General features: G+C 38.3%; 1 protein-coding gene across 16 annotated transcripts in view; it reads left to right on the top strand.

Moving 5' to 3' along the window:
• LOC105492672 (uncharacterized) overlaps positions 1–23,985 on the top strand; it is a 232,880-nt gene that overhangs the window by 4,213 nt on the left and 204,682 nt on the right. For 11 of the 16 annotated variants that reach the window (XR_011609772.1, XM_071072737.1, XM_071072730.1 and 8 more), the window contains exon 2: positions 4,324–4,484. The exons of the other annotated variants lie outside the window; for them this stretch is intronic. The gene's annotated coding sequence lies outside the window, so the exon portion shown is untranslated. The remainder of the gene's footprint in view (positions 1–4,323; positions 4,485–23,985) is intronic. 16 annotated transcript variants of the gene reach the window in all.

The following is a 23,985-nucleotide window of genomic DNA, read 5'->3' as shown; positions in this document are numbered from 1 at the left end:
GGAGGCTGAGGCAGGAGAATCGTTTGAACCTGGGAGGCGGAGGTTGCAGTGAGCCAAGGTCGCTCCACTGCACTCTAGCCTGGCAACAGAGCGAGACTGTCTAAAAAAAAAAAAAGATTATAATAGAGCAGAAAAATTCCTATCACCTAGTGAAGTCTGGTCCATGGTAATATTGTAGAGCAACAATTACTCATGTGCTTGTGCTGTAAACGAGCTGGTGTAAACAAACCTACTGTGCTGCCAGTTGTACAAACATAGAACACGTATAATCATGTACATACAGAATACTTGATAATGACAATAAATGACGACGTCACTGATGTATGTATTAACTACACTATACTTTTTATGTTAATTTTAGAGTGTCCTTCTTCTAGTTATAAAAAAACCAGTTAACTGTAAACAGCCTCAGTTCTATGCATGTTATCGCCACTAAAGACCTTCCAGTGGGACAAGATGTGGCAGTGGAAGACAGTGATATTAATGATCCTGACCCTGTGTGGGCGCAGGCTAACATGTGTGCTTATGTCTTCATTTTTAATAAGAAAGTTTAAAAAGTAAAAAAAGAATTGAAAATGTTAAAAACAGAAAAAAGCTCATAGAATGAGGAAAGAAACAAGAAAATATTTTTGTACAGTCGTATGAAGTGTGTTTTAAACTAAGTGTTATTACAAAAGAGTAAAAAATTTCAAAAAACTGTAACAGTTTATAAAGTAAAAAAGTTACAGTAAGCTAACATGAATATATTATTGAAGAAAAAATTTTAAAAAGTAAATTTAGTGTAGCCTAAGTATACAGTGTGCATAAAGTCTATAGTAGTGGACAGTAATGTCCTAGGCCTTCTCATCACTCACCACTCACTCACTGACTCACCCGTAGCAACCTCCGGTCTGCAAGCTCCATTCACGGTAAGTACCACATACAGGTGTACCATTTTTTATTTATGCCATTTTTTTTACTGTACCTTTTCTGTGTTTGGATATGTTTAGATACCACATACTTACCGCTGTGTTACAATTGCCTACAGTGTTCAGTGCAGTAACATGCTGTACAGGTTTGTAGCTTAGGAGCAATAGGCTATGCCATATAGCTGGGTGTGTAATGGGCTGTACCATCTAAGTTTGGGTAAGTGCACTCTGTGGTGTTCACACAGTGATGAAATTGCCTACCAACATGTTTCTCAGAACATATCCCTGTTGTTAGCGACACATAGCGGTGTGTATATCAAAACAAATTATACACCTGAAATATGTAAAATACAATAAAACGTTCATTTTACCCTGTTTCTTGGGGTCTGGAATGCTATCATTTTATTGAGGATTCAAAGTGTTTATGCCAGATCATAATAGTCTATGTCCTAAATGGCGGACTGATGTTCAGTAGGCAGGTGCCAGTAGGGACATGGATGCCCCTTCAATTCCCATCATTAAATATTTTAACTATCAATCTCGAATAAGCACAACTTTGAATAGTGTAGCTGGGAAAGCATGGCTAAGAAAAGAATAGTGTAGCTGGGAAAGCATGGCTAAGAAAAGAATAGTGTAGCTGGGAAAGCATGGCTGAGAGTAATTGCTCCAGCTTGTCCTGGGATCTGGAAATATTTTCACTGTTGGACATACCCAGATAGGACACAGCATTTAGATTCTATGCCGGGAGTCCGGATTATACAAAAAAGAAGGCTTGGGGTAGGGAGGAGAGAAAAGCATTAAGTGAGTGAAGGTGGACTAAAGATTCAATTTAGAAAATACTAGGGCAGAGTGAAGGGAAGCAGGCAGGGATGTTCATGGTACCAAGATAACTCCAATGGGCCATCTGATGGGCTCCGATTTTACCCATCTAGGCCAGATGTGCCACCTGTATATATTCCCATTTTCATTTGTCTGTCTTTATTGCTATGCCTTCTATTTTATAGAGACCTTCTGTTGTTGGTGATAGAAGGTTTTAAATCTAGTAATGAAACCATCCAGCTGTAAAAGTGTTTATGCCATAGGATTCGGTTCCAGGCAAGTTGACTTTGGAGCTCAGGGGTAAAGGTACTTCTAGTCTACATCTTTTGTACTTAGGAAAATAAATACACCAAGAAGACAAGCCTGGGGCAGTGATTTACTCAACCTCTACAGACTTTTGCATAAAATGAAGATGCCTCAACTGGTTTGCCAGACAAGGAGGCTCCACTCCATATCAACCATGGTATTGCTCTTTGAGCTATCCTGAATTATGCTGATAGTTTTTCCTCTGGGATCTCTCATCATTTGAAAACCAAAGAATGGCCTAATCTCTTATTTGCCAGAGTTCAATGAAAACACCACAGTTCTGTTTTTATCTTGTATAGAGCAAGATCAGCTTTCTGAGTGAAAAATTCAGATTCATAATACTAATGAAGTTATCCTGTGGGTTTCAAACTGTGATCGACAAGGCTTCCCAGGGATGGCATTAGGGAATAAGGGGAACCTCAATCTGGGAGTCTGGGGTGGGAGTTGGGACTTGCCCCTGTTTTCTCTGGAGAAACTCTGTCTCTATTTGCATTATAATTCAATTTCCAATATGATTTTGCTTGATGGCTGTTTTTATGCTTAAAATAAAGTGTGAAAATCTTGATGTGATGGCTATTTGCTTTACAAAAGGATTTCTAGGGCATGCAAAGTGATTCAAATAAAGGCTCCTGGAACCACTGCTTTCTCCAGATGCTTGGATAGTTTTGTGGGTGGCTGGGCATTTCCTCTCACCATTCCCCCCGAACCACCATTGTTTTTTTCCTAAAAAGCTCTGCTCCATAGAGATCCACATAATTTAGCCAACTTGGGTCCTCTCTGCAAGGCGGACACACAAGTCTGTGACTTTGGTTTCCCAGGGGTCCATGCACTTCATGTCCTTTATGAGTCTGTTGGCTCCCAGCACATCAGAAGACTTAACTAGACAGAAGATGGAGAGCCCAAGTGAGATGCCCTCAGGCCCTAGCTTCAACCCTTCTGGGACATGCACACACACATGCACACGTGTAAACAATAAACATTAGCTCTGTTGGATCTGTACCATATTTTCTCCCTGTTGAGTTTATCTCTCTTCAGCTCCCACTTTCTAACTTGTACACATGGCATTACAGTGGTTGTTATTACTGCTACATATAGATTTAACTAAAGAGATTGATAAGTTTCTTTCTTCCTACAGGTCTGATATAGCTTGGATTTTGTCCAAATCTCATGTAGAAATGTAACCCCCAATGTTGGAGGTGGGGCCTGTTGGGAGGTGATTGGATCATGGGGGCTGATTTCTCATGAATGGTTTAGTACCTCCTCGTGATAGTGAGTAGGTTCTCGCGAGCTCTGGTTGCTTAAAAGTGTGGGGCACCTCCCGCCTCGCTCTCTTTCTTCTGCCCCCACCATGTGAAACATCTGTTCCCGCTTTACCTTCTGTCACGATTGGAAGCTTCCAAATGACCCGGTTTTAGGTATTTCTTTATAGCAACGCAAAAATGGCCTAATGCAAAGACTTGTAAATGATTCCCTCTATACATGACCTTGTAGATGCCATTTCTAAAGCTCTTACTCCTTCCCACTCTTATTTTGAAGCGTGTTGATCTCCAGGCCTTTTCTCAGAAAGAACTACTCTACTCCTGACTGCCTGCTGCCCTTGTGCCCTTGCAGTGGGCAGCTATGGTGTGATTACTTAAATTCTGCTGTCTTCCCACTGCCTGGGGTTGTCCATTCTCCACGTGTGAATTCTATGTGCCAGAAAGCACAGCTTCGGCTCTCCAGGAATTTGTCCTTGACTGTTATCTTATATCAGTGCCTCCTGATACTGCCGATACAGCCAACTGTCTGGAGAGTTTTTACAAATACCAAGGCCTAGTCTCTCACTTCTAAGAGTTCTTATTTAACTGGAGGGGTGGGCCCAGGCCTCTATAGTTCATAAAAGCTCCCCAGGTGATTCAAACATACATCCAGACCAAAGAATCACTGCCTTCTAGTTAGCAGGGCTTTTAGGTGATAGTCACCCAAGTCTTGTCAGCTGAGGCCTCCCCAGGTCTCCAGCGCTGGATAAGAACATTCTCCAGGTGTTTTCCCCATTCTAGCAGTATCAGCATCACCTAAGAATTTGCTAAAAATACAGATTCCCCAGCCTGCTCCAGACCTACTAAAGGAGAAACTCTGGGGGTGGGGCCCAGCGATCTGTTTTAACAAGCACTCCACGTGATTCTGATGGAGGTTGCAGCTTAAGAACCACTGCTCAAACCCACCGTTTCCACGGCTTGATGATAATCAAGGCATCTCCTAGATTTTCACACATTCTCTGGATCTCTTCTCACTAAGTCCTCTGCTCCAGGTCCTTGTGGCTGACTGGCAGCACGTTGACTTTGGTGGAAGTCTCTACACCCCTCCAAAGAATCCACTCACCCAGAAAGCCTTTATGGACACACAGACTTTACGAAGATATGTGGAGGAGTGGTGAGGAGGTGTTCATATCACAAACCCGGAAGAAACAAGGTAACAAGGGTCTGTTAGAAATCCCTGTTCTCTCTTTTCAACTGTAGTATCCTTGGGTCTGTTCTTCTGAACCTTGCAACGTGCACCACTGGGCTTCTTCCCTTCTTGTGAGCTTCTTTGGATTTTCAGAAAATCATCCTTCTGTTGTGTTGATCTCTCATCAGTGTCTACTTGCCAACTTGCATTCAAATGGTTTTGAACAACTTTTGTTGAACGAAAGCTTGCCCTTTAATTGCATCTACCCTGTCAGACAGCAGTTATAGATCACCCTTTTTTTTCTTTTTTCTTTTTTTTTGGCTGCTTAACCCAAAGCCAAGTGGACTAAGGCAGATTCAGTTCTCATAGGGACAGAAGGCATCAAATCTCATCATGGTGGCTTTTACTGTTTTGACCTGCCACTTGATCCCATACGTTAACTGAATCAAGACCATGCTGAATAAAGGACTGGAAAACAATAGAAAGCCACCAGTTTGACTGTTTTCCTTTCTTAATTTTTCTTTTCTTATAGAACTGAGGTTTCTGGGCTGGGGGAAGGGGTCAGGCCGGCATAGCCTTTGTTTGTCAGCCTCCAAAATGATAAGCTTGGTCTAGTTCATTTCTAAGTGGGTGATAAGAGAAACACTGTACTTCAAAATTCACAAAGACGGAAAAATTATTTAAGGGAGTAGATCCTCTAAATGCCAAAGGACAACTTGAAATTTGTATTAGACTTCTCTAGAAATAAGAACCACTAATGAATAAATCAGCTTGGTAGTGATTTTAAATGTGTCCAAGATGAGGAAGTTTTTACTTTACTTGACAAGGAAATAAAGACAGTGAATAGATTATTCAATGGATTGCTGATGTGGTTCCACATCCATTCTGGCAGGTGCACCATGCTCAAATATACATGATAATAGTTTAAATGTAAATAAGGTTAATGAATTTTAATATTCCTCTGAATCTTGTATTCATACTTCCATTTGCATAGTGACTTATTTCTCAAGTCCCTTTGTAAATATTGTAATGAAATAAACATTAGAGGCGAGCACAAAGGAGTGCATACAATTAATTCAGCAGACGGCCCTCCATGAAGGCAAATTGGAATCATATCACAGGATCACAGACGTCAGGGATGGCCGAGTCACATAAGTAAACCAGCTGATCCTTCTTTTCTAGTGGGAAATGGTTCTGTTTAGGAGGTTTTCAAAAAAAAATAGGTGGCTTTCACTTTGTGCACCTCAAGTGACGAGGTTTCTGAACTTGCCTTTAATAGAATATTTGCTGTGCTCCGTCTGAAGCAACTGTGGTCCCAGGGATGTGGTGTAAGGGATAAAGAACAGAGGCACCTCAGGCATACACTGTCAGAGGGAGAGGATGGTCCCATGCTAGGTGTACTCAGGCAGGCCCAGAGTTAATTGGAGGAGCACTTAGGAACAGAGAAAGACTCCAGCCTCTTAGCACAGCGTTTAATTTTTCTATTGCCAATTTTGAAAAAAGAAAACAAAGGTCACCTTCCCCTCCTCCACTATTGTTCTGGAAAATATAAGTCACACTGGTCTTAAATACTTGTTGATTAAAAGTGATGTTTAAGGTGCTTAAGGCTGATTATATGTTTCAAGCTTGTCTTTACCTCCAAACCATTATATCCAGCAACCATCCTTAAGGCTGTTGAACTTGCTGCTCTATCGTCGAATGCGCTATGCTCTTCATACCTCTGAGCCTGTGTCTGTGCTATTGCAGCATGAGTGGGGGGGGGGGGGGGGGGCGGTCACAATGTGGAGTCCAGATGCTGGAATCAGGACTCCCATGTCCAAATCCTATGTGAAACACAAATATAAATAGTAGCCACCCCATGGGTTTGGTGACTGAGTTCAATGACTTACTACATGTGAAATGTTTGGGAGAATGCCTGGCATGGTCAAGTGCTTATAAGCTCTAGCTCTCACTAGTCCTGTGCTTGAAATGCAATTTCACCTCCTCTATAAAACTCTTTGCACCTTGGGTTCAACATCGTTACACTTCTTCCCCAGCTTTCTAACTCAAGGGAGAATTAATTTCTTGTCCCTCTTACGTTTTCCTGGCACATTTTACATATATCTGTATTGCATAGTATTTGTAAAAATACATTAAATTTAGTCCCTACATATTTTTCCTGTTCCCAAGAGGTAAATTCCTTGAGGACTGGACCATATTTAATTCATCAATGTATTATCCTTCAGCATCCAAAACAAGCCTTGGATATAGCAGATGTTTGATATTTGTTTGTTGGATTAAATATAAGCACTGTATAAGCATTCCATTTTTGGATAAGTCTGGCTGGACACTTATTGTGTGCCCAGTATTGCTCTGGATGTGCATATGGATAAAAAGAATGTTTCTTGCTCCCTGTTGACTGCCGAATCCAAATCATCTGTGAATGTAATTGTGCCTTAATAAAATGGGCAAGACCAGGGGAATGGAGCAGGAAGGGGTTCAGATTCTGCTTTTCATTTAGTGCCTGAGGTCCACATTTGGGAGCTCTTTGGATGCCCATCCGTTTTTGAATAGCCTTCGTGTATCTGGGGCAATTTCCATGTTATAGGTCTCAGTGTCCCTTGTGGCATAAGCGTGGCATGCTAGGCTTTCAATAAGGCATGCTTATGTGAGGCTTTGGTTTGAAAGGGCATGAGGAAACAGGCTTATGCTGACCTCTCTGGTTTGCATATGTAGGGGCCAAGGGAAAACTTCCTTATGCCCTCCAAAGATTTGCTGAAAATAAAACAAACAACAACAAAAAAAGGCAGATGAATAGGGGAAAAGGCATACAAATCTATTAACATGCACAGGGAAAATAACAGCGTGATTACCCCACACCACACAATGGGGTACAAAAGGGGTATACCCCCTTTTTTTTTTTAAAGGAAAGGGAGATGGGCAAGTATGGATGACTTTAGGGGGATAGTAGATGATTTTTGGAGGGATTTCAATGGGCTTGAAACATACACAATGGCCTAGGACAAAGTCTCTTGGGCCCACAGAACAGATGGTGATTTGTGACAAAAATGTGTCCAGGTGTGTGGACAGGCTTCAGGCTTTCTTCCTGTCGTATGAGTTCAGTTAATGAACACTCTGGGATGGGACCAGAAATAATTGTTTCTTCTTTGGTGGGTCTGGACTTCAGGCAGATAAGGGAACTTCAGAGAACAACTTTATCCTATACTGTGGGGGAGACAGAGGACTGAGAGACAGGAGTGAGGCAGCGGGGAGGTCAGAGAGATTTTGAGGCTTCTTCCTCAGCTCAGCATGTCAGAGCACCATATTTTGGGCGTATTGGTTTCTGAGCCCCAACGCATTGCTATGGAGGCAGCTGACTTGCAGGTGCAGTAGAGGTGGTAAGAAGAGGAGCATTTGTACTGGAGGTGGTGGCAGGTACAGTGAAGTCAAGCCCTGGAATTTAATTCATGAAGGTAGCATTACTAGCATCAGCATCCTCATTACTCTAGTTCTGTGGCATCATTTGGGGGCATTTTCCTGGAAACAGAACTTCTAGTCTCCCTATGATTTCTGTAGGTTACCAAATTATCCCCTAATAAATCTCCTTACTGCTTAAATTAGCCAAAGGAGAGTCTGCTGTTTTCCACCAAAAACCCTGAGGAATAGAGAAGCTGTTGAACTAACTTCTCTTGTCCAGAATTTTTAGGGGGTAGTGATGATAATAAAAATGTGGTTTGTTTGGAGATATGGACTTAAAATCAGTGTGAGAACTCGTTAGGGTCCCCCAGATGTGTGTGGCAATGGTTAACTACTAAAGGATGTTAAAAATCATGTAGTTCAGTTGTTTTCAGTGGCATATTTGAGGAAACTTAGTTTTCTTATTCCTAAAAGCTTGAACTATATGGTATGAAAGGTGCCTCCAAATGCAACCAAATAACACATTCTTTTCTCCCGTCAGTGGAGGTTACAGAGAAGGAGTGTGAGTTAGTCCTTTATTTGATAACTGTCTAGACCCTGAAAGCAAATTGGTTACAATCAGCAGAGGGAGCTAGAAGAATCAGGAAACTAGAAGGCTGAAATGAAATGAAGCAAGAGTTTCCAGGGGGAAAATTATCAAGCATAAGAGAAGGTCAGGAAGAGTTCAGTTAGGATTTTCTGAAGGAAAAAAAAAAGACTGGGAGAAAGTAAAGCGATCAGAAAATTGTTATAAGGGTAATAATAACATTAAAAATAGAGAAGAATTAAAAGATATGATTAACAGCTGTCACTCCTTCAATTGACAAAGCTGGTTAATTGCCCATGTAATCCTAGTGTATAATTTCCCACCTAGTATACTTCACTCATGAGAATCATAAATGAATTACATATGTTGCTTTTGTTAGGCTGCTGGGCCGTGAATCCAAGGGATGGTTTTAACTTAGAAGGAATGACAATGGTAATAACTAGCCTTGTGCACACATATAAAAGAGTCTTTCTTGTTTACAGGTTGAAGGGCTTTTTGAGGTAAGACTGAAGATGGGGTTTATGATCTGTCTGTCCTCATTATGTATATATGAAGCTGAGGCCCAGAGAGCTAAACTGACTTGCTCCATGACAGGCTTCCTGGGATGCTACATCGTGTGACATAAACATCAGGAATTCGTTATTAGACTCTTGCTTTATAAGAATTAACCAATCATCACACAAAAGTTCCCAGGTCTAAAAAATCCTCCTTGAGCACATGTTCAGATTCTCTTTTCCATTTTATTTACTCAATTGTCAACCACTCAGAGAAAGACAGTGGTACCATGCATTTTCCAATCAACACTGGACAGAGGAAAAGCCTAAACAACTTGCTGGGATGTGTTTCTTTATCTCTTCCTTTTTCTTTTGTCCTTCATTCCTTGACACTTGACAGATGTTAAATGCAAAGAACAGCAGGGTGAATGCAAAAGGCTTTTGCACTCTTAAATCTTGGGTACGCCTGGATACTTCCTCAAAGTATTCTAGTCTTGCAAACACTGGATGAAGGAAAGTTTTTCTTCCCTTGCATTTCAAATGCACGGTTTTTGTCAATCGACACTAGAAGACTTCTTCCCTTTACATGTCTTTAGATTTTTAAAGATTAAAAAAATTCTGGATGGGAAATGAATTTGTCAGATTCAGGCATTTGGCTGAGTCTTTGAGCTAGTGAGAAAAGCCTGTCTAGTGCTGCCTTTTAGCAGTTCCTATGCTGTTACAATCTATGGAACTAAAATTTCATTTCATTATATTCTAGGTTCTAGCAACTATCATGCTGTAATCCCATCACTGTCATTTGCCACCCATTTCTTTCTGTGGTTTATTTGAATTACTCTAGTGATTTTTTGAAAATCTTAAAGGAATAGAAAGAGTTATTAAAAAATGAAAACCATTTTTCTTGGTTATTGCTCAAGTTTTTTTTTCTGGCTTTGACTTTGATTTCAACTGTGGAAACTGAAGCTTATTTCTTGGCATAATAAATGATCCTTGTTGTTACATTTCTCTGCTTTTCTATTTGGGTTTCTTTTATGACCTCTAAAAAACTTGAAATATTTTTCTTTGGGTGCTATAGCAGCAGAAAGTTCTTAAAAGAACTTAAGGTATAATTATTTACAAAAATACTTATGGAAATAAGTCTGCCATAAATGTGGGTAGAATAGAGGGGATGCTTGTTCTAATATGTTAGAATGATACTAGTATTAAGTGGGACATCCACCTTCAGTGATCCCTCAAAGACACAACCAGCATAAGGAAGAGCAGATTTGATTGAGAATCTCTAAGGCTTGTTTATTTGATCCTCTGTACTTGTACTAGCCATTTTTTAAAGTGAACCTTTTGATAATTCCACAATGTTCTCCTTTTCTGAGTGGTGAATCTATTTCAAGTCATCAGAGTCCCTTTGCTGCCTTTTTAAAGCCCTTCTAAGAATATTTATATACTGCACTGTGAGCTTTGTATCAGTATTAGTCAATAACAATTGATCTTTATCCTTCAAGGCTTTGGCATTTGCAGGTTGTAGTGATTTCTCTTGGATCTCAGTGTCCATGATATATACGTTATCACAATTTTGAAAAGGTGTGAATTGAGGTTGGATTCAGGGTAGTAGGTGCCAGCTGAACATTTGCTTCCTGGTGAGCCTAGACAGCTGTCCATTGTCCATCACCTTTACATCAATATAGTTTTAATTATATCACATTAGGGGTGTGTGTGTGTGTGTGTGTGTGTGTGTGTGTATGAACATAGCCATTGAGGGTAAAACTTTAGTGATGTGAAGATCTGTCCAGGAAAGTTGGCTTATGATGAAAACATAATTTGGAAGAGAGCCAGGAGGTATCAAAAAAATTCTCAATTAAAAGTTGGGAATTTGTGAGTGTCTGGGAATATGTAAGAGCCAAAGGGCTAGTTTATATACATTTTGAAGAAATCCAGAAATTATACAAAATAAGAATAAAAAAGTGTTACATCCCTTGCAAAGTCCTCTGTGACTTACATGAAATACCTCTTAGCTTCATTCATGTTAAATCATTTACTTACATTGATGGGCTTGTTAATTTGTTTATGTTGACTATAATAGATATTATAAAACTCAAGGTATTATGAATCATTTTATTTGAAACATAAACTTCATAACACACTAGACTTTATTTATAAAGAAATTTCAGTTTGGATATGCAAATAGAAGTAGCTATCACTTTGTTCAGAAGGATGAATTAGCTTCAAATATTTTCATAATTTTACACTCCATTTTTAATTTTATTTTACTTTAAGTTCTGGGATACACATGCAGGATATTACACTCCATTTTTGAGAAATCTTTAGATTCATGCACACTACCAGTTTACAGTATACATGATATGCTTCACAGATTTGTTGGCTAAGTGGTTTAAGCACTCTGGAGGTGGAGACCCCTCTGAAAGCAGCTGCTCATCAGGTCTGGCAGCAAAAGAATTAGAAATGTCATGAGCCTTCCCTGGTCCTCTCTGGCCCGAAGAATGGCTTCCAAGGCATCATGCTGGCCTGCCTTGATTCCAGGACAAGTGTGAATCAAAAACCTAAGAGGGAAGAGGGATTAAATGTTAACACTACAAAGTGCTGACTCAGTTGGCCTAGCAAAAAAAAAAAAAAAAAAATCTATTATACCACACATAATTTTCTCTACAACATAGATGTAGAAAATCCCTACTGTGAAATTCTATCCTTAGAACATGGACTTCACGGGATAACAGCTTGTCAGGAGTCAGGGTTGTGGTCAGCTTAGTACCTTGGTGGCTTGATCTTAAATTAAGTAGATATATAGGTCAGCTAAAAGCTTACTGGCTCACAAACACATGTAGGGTATTTGCTATTGGGGAAAAAACAATAAATAAAAGGCAGGGGAAAAACATTTTTATAGATTTTTTTTTTTTAAGCAAAAGAAGAAGCTTAAGCAAGCACCCTAGAAAATCCATGGTTTTTTTGTTTGTTTGTTTGTTTGTTTGATCTGTGGTGTAAATTTAAGTTTAAAGTTCTCTTTGGCCATTTGTCTGTGAAAAAGTTGAAAGTATTTTCATTATTTGTTGCTAAATCAAGCAATTAGATAATAGACTCTGCCTCGTTATTTGAGTTGAAAACCTATAAAGTGTTATTTTTCGTGTGTGTCTCCTTAATTAGATCATAAGATCTTTGGTATTGTAGACTACATCTGACTATTTGAATCTTCATATTGTTTAATAAAGAGTTCTAATGAAATTTACACTTTAACAATTATATGCTTTTCCTTAGAGTTCTTGCTAATATATAAGATTATAGTCACACTATTATGATGAAGTAAAAGGGCCAACACAAATGCATAGGAGAAAAGAATTTCAGAAAATACTAAAATACTAAATCGATAGATGATAGAATTATGGGTGAATGTTTTCTTTCTGTATTTTTCAATTTTATAATTTTTGGAACTATCCAGTAGTAGAAAAACTAATCTGTTAAAATTAAATATACTTCTGCTCCTGGCTATCATAGAAAGCCTATATCAGGCTGGGTGTGGTGGCTCACACCTATAATCCCAGCACTTTGGGAGGCTGAGGTGGGTGGATCACTTGAGGTCAGGAGTTCAAGACCAGCCTGGCCAACATGGTGAAACCCTGTCTCCACTAAAAACACAAAAATTAGCTGGGCGTCGTGGTACATGCCTGTAATCCCAGCTACTCAGGAGGCTGAGGCAGGAGAATAACTTGAACTTGGGAGGTGGAGGCTGCAGTGAGCCGAGATCATGCCACTGCACTCCAGCCTGGGTGACAGAGTGAGATTCTATCTAAAAAAAAAAAAAAAAAAAAAAAAAAAAAAAAAAAAAAAGCGTCTATCACATCAGTGTTATCACCAAGAACAGATATAAATATATTATAACTATTTGAAGTCATCAGAAAGCAACCAAGGCAGCCAGAATTTCAAGAGTCAAGACAGAGAGAAGGGAAACACATTGAGGTGATCCTGAAAATTCTCTACTACTTTCCTCTCTACATTTGCTGCTGATTTGTAAGCAGGGATGACAGGCTGGGTAAGAAGTGGTGGCTGAGTATTTTCAGCTTTCTTGTAAAGCTAGGGAGACAAAACCCAACAAACAACTGCCCAAAAATATCACAAAGAAAACTGGCTCCGAACCAACCAAGGAGGAAGAGCCATGGTGAACACCTGAGTTGAGACTTTTGAAAGACTAGACCTCAGGAAAAAGAGCAAACCAGAAATAGACCAGCCCTCTCAAAGGCTGAAACCCAGTCTCAAAGCATCTCGGCTCCTACTTGGATCTGTCTTTGGTCTAACTGCCTTTGTGAAGAAAATCACTCTGTGGAGTAGGCTAGCATATCCTCTGTAATTTTTCATGTACAAATATGGTAATTAGGAGCTAACTGGGATACAGCAAGATAGGACCATGTGATTCAAAACCAAAGGAAAAACAGAAACAAATCCATATGTGATCCAGATGTCAGGGCTATTAGACACAAACTCTAAAACAACAGCGATTAATAAGTAAAGGAACAGAGATAAGAGAGAATTTCTATAAAAAAAGTCACATAAAAAAAGTTAGACTAGAAGTTTCTAAGTTCCCTTCTGGTTCTTAAAAATCACATATTGTTATGGATGTTTTGTTCTTATTTGCCTTTTTGTTTGTATTCCTCATCGAGGGATGAAGTGGTGGCCTCATGCCTCTGTGATTCTCTACTGCCTCCTTTCTGATGAGCTCACTCATATCTGGAGGCTCATCTCACAGGAAAATTCTAGCTGTGTTGAAGAAGATATCCAAAACTCACTTCCTTTTCCCTCCCACCCCAGAAAAAGGAAGTGAGTTTTGGATATCTTCTTCAACACAGCTGGAATTACCTTTTGCCCCAGGTAATTTCCTATTCTGTGGGCTGAAGTTTGGCAAGGATATGTAAAACAAATTCTCTTTTATAGCTTAGCGACTTACTTTTTCATACTTGGGAATTCACTCTGCTCTTCAACAGATCAGACTCAGCTGGTAATTTTATTTCCAGCTCTGTTTCGGTCTCTCAATAATCTTGGACAGACATAACCAACCCATCAAGGCACAATTTCCCACTGTGTCCAGATGTAGATTTAGAATCTTTCTCCAGCATCACATTTAAGGCAGCTATTACCAAATGACTGGGGAGGCCACATAAGTTAAAATTTCTTTTTTATTCTTGAGACAGATATCTCAGAAAGTTCTTTTGGCTCCAGACTTCTACAGTTGTATCCCATAGTTGGTTTTAGTTGTGGTTCAGTACCTCTGTGGGTGGGTTAGGAGCCTCAAGGATGAGTGGGCAGCAGGAAGCTGTGGTCTGAGTACCATTCTTGATGCATTTGTTTAACCCAAAATTGTGTCTGTACCATTACATTTTTCTGCCCTGAATGGTACATCTGATAAGATGGCCCTTGCTACAATGTGTGCCACTTGTCAAGTTAGTTGAAAGCCCTGATTTGGACTTTTAAAATCAAGTGCATTTTGTGATATTGGACACAGCCAAATTCAATCTTCCTGTCCCTCAAAGTGGCACCTCGTCAACAGCACCAGGCCCAGATTTGTCTCTGCTGTCTGCAGCCAGGCACTGGTGCTCCCAATTGGTTTACACTGTATCCCTGGAGCAGCTCATCTGAGTGCTGCGTTAGAAGCACGGCTACCTGGGCGTCTATTGTCAGGAATGGTTTCAAAAGACTAGAGAATAGGAGTTAAAGGTTTTGATCCAACAGATAGACAAAAGCCTTTTTTCTTTTCCTCCTTGACTTCTTAAAAATTGTGTTAAAGTACACATAACATAAAAGTGTACCAAATTAGCCATTTTAAGTGAATAAATAGTGTTAATTAATTTACATTATTATGCACCAATTTTCCAAAACTCCATTCATCTCGCAAAATGAAAACCCTATACCCGTTAAATAACAACTCCCTATTCTCCCCTCTCTCCAGCCCCTGACAACCATGATTCTACTTTCTGTCTCTGTGATTTTGACTACTCTAAGCTTCTTGTCTAAGTGGAATCATACAGTATTTGTCTTTTTGTGACTGGCTTACTTCACTTAATGTCTTCAAGATTCATCCATGTTGTGCCATGTGCCAGAATTTCCTTCCTTTTTAATGTGAATATTATTATTTTCTTTCAATAGTTCTTGGGTATAGGTGGATTTTGGGCATATGGATAAGTTTTTTAGTGGTGATTTCTGAGATTTTGGGGCACCCATCACCCGAGCAGTGTAAACTGTACCCAATATGCACTCTTTTATCTCTTACCCCCTTCCACCACTTCCCTGTAAGTCCCCAAAGCCCATTATATCATTCTTATGCCGTTGTGTCTTCATAGCTTAGCTCCCACTTATAAGTGAGAACATACAATGCTTGGTTTTCAATTCCTGAGTTATTTCACTTAGAATAATGGTGTTCAGCTCCATCCAAGTTGCTGCAAAAGACATTATTTCCTTCCTTTTTATGGCTGACTAGTATTCAATGGTGTTGTACATATACCATATTTTCTTCATCCACTCATTGGTTGATGGGTTCTTAGGTTGATTCCATATCTTTGCATTGTGAATTGTGCTGCTATAAATGTGTGTGAATGTGTCTTTTTCATATAATGACTTTTTTTTTTCCTTTAGGTAGATACCCAGTAGTGGGATTGGTGGATTGAATTGTAGTTCTACTTTTAATTCTACAAGGACTCTCCATACTGTTTTCCATAGTAGTTGTACTATTTTACATTCTCACTGCAGTGTAAAAGTGTTGTTCCCTTTTCACCACATCCATGCCAACATCTATTATTTTTTTGATTTTTTTGATTATGATCATTCTTGCAGCAGTAAGGTGGTATTGTGGTTTTAATTCGCATTTCCCTGATGATTAGTGATTTTGAGCATTTTTTCATGTTTTTTGGATGTTTGTATATCTTCTTGTAGGAAATGTCTGGAATTTCCGTCCTTTTTAAGGCTGATTTTTGTTTTTCTCTTCTTCTGTCATTGGACACTTGGGTGATTTCCACCTTTTGGCTATTGTGTATAATGCTGCTCTGAACATGGGTATACAAATATCTTTTTGAGACCTTTCAATTCTTTTTGGTATGCATACAGAAGTGGAATTGCCAGATCATGTAGTGATTCTATTTTTAATTTTTTGAGGAACCACCATACAGTTTTTTATAGTGGCTAAATATAGCACCATTTACATTCCCACCAATAGTGCACAAGGGTTCCAGTTTCTCCACAACCTTGCCAACACTTGTTATTTTCTGTTTTTTTTTTTTTTTTTTTTTTTTTTTTTGTGTGTGTGTGTGTAGTAGTCATCCTAATGGGTGTGAGATGGTGACAAAAGACTTTTTGTTGAATTCATGTCTTATTCTGTTAAATTAATATCTTATTGCATTTTAAAATTATTTTTCTGCAATTGTTTATGACAAATATGTAAGGTGGGCAGCAGATATAGCCAACCTCATTGAGCTGTTGCTAGTTACCAGTCTTTAAAACCTCCAGTTCAAATAGTTTATTCTTGAAAATTTCATATCACTCATCTGCTATGTAATAACTGGCTAAGGAATCAAGGACTTGCGGCTTAAGATGATGTTTCTGTTTTTACTCAAGTTAGAGCCTTAATGAATTGATAAATTGTGGCTGGCGAATGGATTGGGGTCACAGTAGAATCATTAAGCCATGTCAAATTCACTTGATTATATTTAAGCAGATGAGAACTGTAATATATACTTCCTGACTGTTTCAGAAGATACATGTTTCTGCAACCATGAGACTAGAACTTCTTCCAGCCTGAAAACACACTTCACATTCTGAATAAATTAAAAAGCACATCAACAAGGTTGAATGATCACCACGTTGCAAGACGGACAAAATTTCTTGTGTAAAATCATATGTCTTTTGAATTTTAAAGATTGTAGACATCTTAAAAGGAATATCAAAAAACCCAGCACTGAGTTCTATTTGTTTTAGGACTATTTTAGAATTCCAAAAAGTTTTTTTAATGCAAAAATCTGTCATTATCTGTAAAAGATTTTTAGCTATTCCTGGAGCTGTAGATTGGCTATATTTTAGAGAGATGAGTCAGGAGGAGGAGAACTGGCTTACCACAGCTGGGTGTGTAATCAGGGCTATTTTCCACTTCCAGGCAGCAGGAGGAGGTTGTGCAGGTGTACACAATGTGCCTTTACCTGCTTTCACCCCGGTTGGGAGTGGCATCCCTTAACTGCCTCCCAAGGCTATGATTTACAATCCTTCTTTCCAAACAGCATGTTCTATGGTTGGCCTCAGACTTTGATGGTTTTAAGACCTTGTTCAAGGCTGGAAAGCCACTACAGTCTATCCAGGGGAATTCCAACTCCTAGAGGCTGTGTTTTTGAGCAATTTTCTGAAGAAAGTGCAGAGTTTTAAAAATGTGAACATAAAGACATTATGTAACAGCCTACAGGCTAACGTGAAAATTATAAATCTTCTTTTTCCTTATTCCCAGTTTGATTTGAAAAGGGACTTCAATATAGGTTTTTAAAAGATCTTTGCATTATGGAACATTTCAAATGTATATAAGCAGACAGTGTAGCATAGTGAACATCCATGCCCCTACCACCCAGAGTCAACAGCTGTCAACATCTGCCATTCTTCTTTCATCTATACCTCCTTCCATTCCCTTCCCGCAGCTTGGTAACCTCAACAAATGCGTACAATGGGCATAGGTTTTAAAACGACATTGTTTAACGAAACATTGATGATCACTGTTATGGTCGGAGAGAGAAGGTTTGATCTACATTTTATTTTGGCATTGGTATCTAAAACCATGTGAAAACAAACTTAATGTGTTATCAGTTGAGATTTAAAGCAAATAAATTAACCTCAAACTAGCATCTAGTCCTTTATTTATTCAATAAATACTTAGTGAAAGCCTATGTTCCAAGCAGTCTTCTAGGCTCTTGGAAGAGAGTAGTGAACAAAACCAACAGAAATTCTTGCCTTAATGGAGCTTATATCTTGATGAGAGAAAGAGAGAGTGAATTTGAAGCTCCAGTATTAGATAGGGGCATCAGAGGGGGTGTAATAGGAAGATGCTCTCTGAGCAGGAGGTGAGGGAGGAAGCCATGTAGGAGCGTGAAGACTGGTACTATTCTGGTCAGAAGGAATAGCAACGGCAAGGGCCCAGGGGTGGGATGGGGCCTAGTTTACACTAAGAACAGCAAGGAGGCTGCGATGGCAGAAAGAAGGGAACGAGGGAGAGGGAATTAGGAGAGGAAGTCTGAGAGGTAAGAGGAGGACTGGTAGCTTGTTTAGAGACATCTTGAGGACTTGCGTTTTCTCATGGAAGCAGAGCATCAGCAGGAGCTGTAGTTGGGCAACAGAATGAAGTTGAGCAAAGCTTTGGTCTGATTAAGCCAAATAGGACCTCAAAGACAAGACTGAGTGTAGTTTTCACACAAGCTGAATCTCCTGAAGCAATTTGAAAACCGCCAACATTTTGTTCCCCGAATCTAATAGAAATGCTGATATCCTGGACATACTTATTTTTCCAAGATGTTTTATTCAAGTTTCCAGTCCAACTAGACTGTTTTTAATATCCTCCTCCTTTCTTTTTTTAAACAAGGTCTGCCAGACAGAACTTCCAATGAGTAGGTTTCCTTAGACAAACCTAATTCCCAATTCTGCCTCTTATTGATGGGTAATATTTGCCTTGAGTCTTGGGTATGGCATTGATAATTAAGTTATGTAGCATGTCAGTTTTCTCACAGAGCCCTGAGAAATTATCTGTGGCTCTGAATGACTATATAAGTTACTTGAGTGCATTGTGCTATATATTTATATGGTGCCATATTTATTGAGCCACTACTGTCTTACCGACAAAATTGTTTCGGGAGGTTTCAGACAGACTTTAAATGTCTGTATAATCAGCTTTATTTTATCACTACCTTTTCCAGAAAAATTAGATTTGAAAAAATAGTTGCCTTGCTTCTGGTCAAATCCCAGTGTAAAGTGATTATTGATTCCTTTAGCTGGGTATGTGGTGGTTTGATATTGCCTTGGGGCTAAGGCATTTCTTTACAGGGGTGGCAGGGTATGCTTATTATAGTACATGAGGTCTCACAAAGAGGGGTATGGGAGGGACTCATTATGAGTTATGATTTTTAATTATTCACACTCAAGATAAAATTCCATTCAAGCTGGTATAAATGGGGAGTCATAGTGTATGATGAAATTGAAAAGACAGAGAAGGATTGGATATCAGTGTATGAAAATCAGTTGGCTATCAGAAAGTAGAGACAAAGAGACAAATGTATTCTTGGGTAGCTTGCATAGAACTTGCTTAGCAGGATTTATATGTTTACTTTAAAAATAATTTTTTGTTTATTTGCCTGAAAATATTGATTAACTACCTATTCTGAAGCCATAGCTGTGTTGTGTGCTGGAAGAGACAAAGGAATTTATAAGATATGGTTCTTGCCTATAAAATGATCTTAAGACAATATGAGACACCTTTCATGGGCTCATCAAATATTTTTTGAGCACCCACATTGTCAGGCTCTTAGTGAAGAGGTATAAAATATTCCTTTACAGAAGATATCCATTTGTTTTTCCTTTGTATCAACTGTCTGCTTGCTCAGAGAGGTTATACCCCAAATGACAAGTAAGCACTGTGACTTCTGGCATTCTAGTGGCTGAATTACAGAATAATGCTTTTTAATAACACAGATAAGGGCTTTCTAGGTCAGTTGTACAAGAGCAAACAACAAACAAAGAGTCAACCAGATATCTCTGCCCTGGTTCTAAAATTAGTGTTTTTGAACAAATGAAATGACCCCAAACCAAAGGAAACTAATTATGGCCTGATATGGTCTGATAGAGGCTATATTTTGACAGCACAATATGGCCCCATAGGGCTTTTCAAAAGGAACAGGGAAAGGGGGATGGGTGGAATAAATAAAGAGGGATATGGCTTCCATTTGCCAAAGTTAAGCTTTTCTGTTTCAACCACTGCTTGGAATTTTCAGCTTTTAAAAATAGTCACTGACTTTGATGTTTAAATTGTGGCTAAGCTGGCCTTCTTTCACTAGAAAGATAAAATTTAGTTTTTCTTTCATCTATTCATATCCACACACCCCTTCTTAATCATTATTCAAAGAAATTGCTCATGTAACTCTTGGCTCTTGGCTGACCCACCAGCCTTACTAGTAAACAGTAAAGTGCTGTGAAACCGAGCTGCCTGCCCACCCTCAGGAGGGGGTGATAAAGATGGCCTCTCAGCCCGCAGCACACATGTAATAGAGAGCCTTGCACAGCTCATGGTTTTAGTATTCATGAGTAGAGGAAAAAGAGAAAATGCATGTCACTGTGGATTTGCTGATAAACTGAGGAATGTGCACAGCCTCGTTGTTTAATCCACACTGCCAAGTGAGCTTTGAACGCTAGCCTGAACTGAATAATGAAGATCCTTACACAGAGAGTCGTGGCAGACCCCTCATTAGAAGTAGGAAAACCCAATGACCGGATCAACATTTCAGTACTATATTTAGCTGGTGGGAGAGAGAAAATAGTCACTTTGTCGCTCTACTTCCTCCTTTGGGTTTTGTCCTCATTTAACTTTTTATAGAGGGTTTTCGGGTTTATTTATGTAACGATAACATTTGTCAGATTATTATTCATTGCAAAAGTAATATATGTTCTTTAAAGACAAATACAGAAAAGGAGAAATGTTACTCTGCCGCTGAAAGGAAAACCAATGTGCACACATTTCATTTTTTGCTTACGCATAGTTTCAGCTTATTAGTTTTTGGACATAGTTTGATCATACTGTATTTTCACTCAACATAAACATTTTTATTTACCTGTGGCAAGAGTGTTCCACTTTAAATGGCTATATTCCTTTGGGAAATTATTTATTTAATGGGTCTACTAGTGTGTTATTCTTACCATTTGTTTGTTGTACATCATTAATCCCTAAACAACATCTTTGTGCATAAAGCTGTTTCCCTTATTTGGAAGTGTTTCCTTAAGATAGATTTTCTAGAATTGGTCAGACTTTTTAGAATTGATCCAACAGGGATAAAAGCTTTAAACATTTCTCTTTTTTTGGCCTTCCCCCCCCCCCCCCCGCCTTTTTGTGGAGAACAGTGTCTTGCTATATTGCCCGGGCAGGTGTTAAACTCCTGGGCTTAAGCTATCATCCTGCCTCTGCCTCTGTAAGAGCTGGGATTACAGGCATGAGTCATTGTGCCTCACAAAAGTTTTTGAACATTTCTAAGGTTGTTGATGACAGTAATTTTCCACAAATAGTGTACCAATTTATACTCTCACTAGCACTGTGGGAGTGGTCATTGGAAGTGTGACATTGAGGTAGGCTTCTGTCTCTCTTTTTGCTTAAAAAACCTTCAAAGAAGATGGAAGAATGGCTCTCTCTCTGTCTACTTTGTTATGAATTTTACTTTCTCCACTCCCACCACATTGTTATCTGTTTTGCATTTAATACTCAGTGATCTTGGACTTATTTCTCCACAGCAGACCTATCCTTTGCCTCTGTTGTAGGTGCTTCATATTACCGTTAGCCTTTACAATTAGTTTGGATTGGTCTCTTTAGTGAGGACATTCCTCCACTGTTCATCCTTCTAACTGTTGATTTTAAGAATTAAAAAGTGGGTCAGTGGCAAATAGGTGAAACAATGGAAGAAGTCAATCAGGTTGTGTTTAGAGAAGTATGCAGAATTTTGATGATCATAGGGAATTTGGCTTTTATCTCAAACATATTTTATATGCAGAAAGCTTCCACCTGTTTTGAAGGATGACATGAATATATTTTGTAGGCTGGTAGAAAACATTTGGCTCAATAAAGAATTGTCATTTGCAATGATCTGAATGCCTACATCTCCATAACTTGTGAAGAGAAAGCAAATAAATATTTGTAAAATATTCTGATTGTGCCAAAGGCAACTTTGATCGTATTTTCTCATTGGTTTACATAGCATGAAAAAAGTTTCAAATACTTTTCAAAACCATGGACACCTTCATAAAGTGGATTTGTGCAGCATCCGGAACAGCCCTATCTCTGTTCTCACGAAATTACCTATTTGTTACCACACACCAGGGTGTGCTGAGAAGCACCCAAAGAAGAAATGTGTATGTGTTTGCAGGAAACCAATAGCTGAGTCTTTTATTCTGATTTTTTAATTTGAGCTTACTCAGTGGAGTTCTTTGGGGTAGTTGGACAATGAGAAATGATGAATAATACAAAGAGGAGAAGTATATTTTTCTAGAATAATTGGGCATTTTAATATATATACTGCAAAGGACTCTTTGATAGTTTTAAATCAAGAAATACAGTAGAGAGTGTTGCCAAGACCTTCTTACACGTCTTCTAATAAGATTTTCAAATGACATGGTTCGAATGAGTTTGAACAAATACTTGTACTTTCATAGGTTTGTATAGAGAAAAAATGAACCCCAAGTATTAACACGATTTAAACCTGATGAAAGAGCTATTTGCATTTATGAAAACATATCATCTTAGACAAGAAACAGACATTAAAGGGCTACATAAATGCTTCCTATATAAAATTTAATAAGAAATCAATGCATTTTCAGTTTGTACCACTTTTCCTGCCATAGAACTTGGCATTAGATATCGTTGTGTTACAACCTTTGTCAACTATAGGTCATTTGAAATAATTCATTCCAGTTTTAAAAATTGTTGTAGATACTGAGCTCACATTCTGATAAAACACAAATTTTACACATATTTACAGTTTGGTGTATGTGAAATTATTGGAAATGTATAACTTTAAAGTGGGAAAATGCAGAAATTTTCTATTTTCAATCAGCTGTTTTATTCACTGAAGCATCTCAATGCTAGACAATTGCAGGTTTACTTATTATAGGCAGAGATTCTGTAATTATAGTTCTCTAAAGAAGCATATAATGTATATTAAATTTGGGATATTGCACAGAATTATATTTGCTTATTCAAATGAAATTCTGAAGACTATAAATTCAGCAGTCATTTCTACCACTGATGAGAATATTGAAAACAAAAGTTAGTAACCACAGCAAAACATTCCATTAGATAGAACTAGATTGTTTTCCCAAATGCTTTTTCTATTTATGTGGTGTTGCTAACTGACTATGCACTGGAGTAATGGGTTTGCAAAGTCTATTGCAAATACAGGTGTTATTTCAAAGTTAAGTAAGATAATTGAGATGGTTAAATGAGTATAATATGAAATATATCTTTGAAATGTAAGCTCTGTAAGATTCTCCTTAATCTAAAGGCCTGCTTTATGTAGAATACAGATAACTTAATTTTCTAGATAGATAGACAGAAATAGTAGCATAAATAATTTTTAAATGCACATAATCTAAACATGTTTTACTTGACTTTAGAAAGTATTATGCAATTTTTATTTTGATTGCAAATGCTATATCCTTGTAATTGTGTTCTTTTAAAGCTAATATTAAATTTAGTTTTAGTTCAGAGGGCATTCACCAATTGATGGGAGGAAGTTTTAGTGTTTCTCTAAGTGAACATGGTTCCAGCATGTCACCCAACTCTCCAAAAAAAAATATCAGGTGCATTTCTTCCTGGTCTTCCTGGGTGTTTTTTTTTTTTTTTTTTTTTTTTTTTTTTTTTTACCTTAAATAAAGAGAAGAGTTTCTGTGGTAGACAAACCTAGGTTAAAGTTATAGCTCTGCCAGTGACTAGCTATACAACTCTGAGAGAGGCTTTAAACACTTTTTAAAAATTTCAGTCTTTTCATCTGAAAATGGTGATGATGGCATTTCTGGGTTGGTGTGAAAGCTGAATAAAATAATGTGCTTAGCACAAGCGCGTGGTATAGAGAAAGTGCTCAGAAATTGCAAGTTGTTATTAAGAGATACTTCACAAATGTCATTTTGCCGTCCTCCTCTTTAACTCTTGCTTCTCTAAATTTTATGGATTCTTTAAGACCCAGTTCAAATCCCACCTCCTTTATGGGTGCTTGCTTGACTTTTAAAAAAACAATCTCCTTTTCTTTTCTTTGTGTAAATATTTAAAAATTAAACTGATAATACA

The sequence above is a fragment of the Macaca nemestrina genome, chromosome 11 (genome assembly GCF_043159975.1).
Source record: "Macaca nemestrina isolate mMacNem1 chromosome 11, mMacNem.hap1, whole genome shotgun sequence".
NCBI lineage: Eukaryota > Metazoa > Chordata > Mammalia > Primates > Cercopithecidae > Macaca > Macaca nemestrina.
The sequence above is the reverse complement of the archived record's forward strand: the minus strand, read 5'-3'. Positions and strand labels throughout refer to the sequence as shown.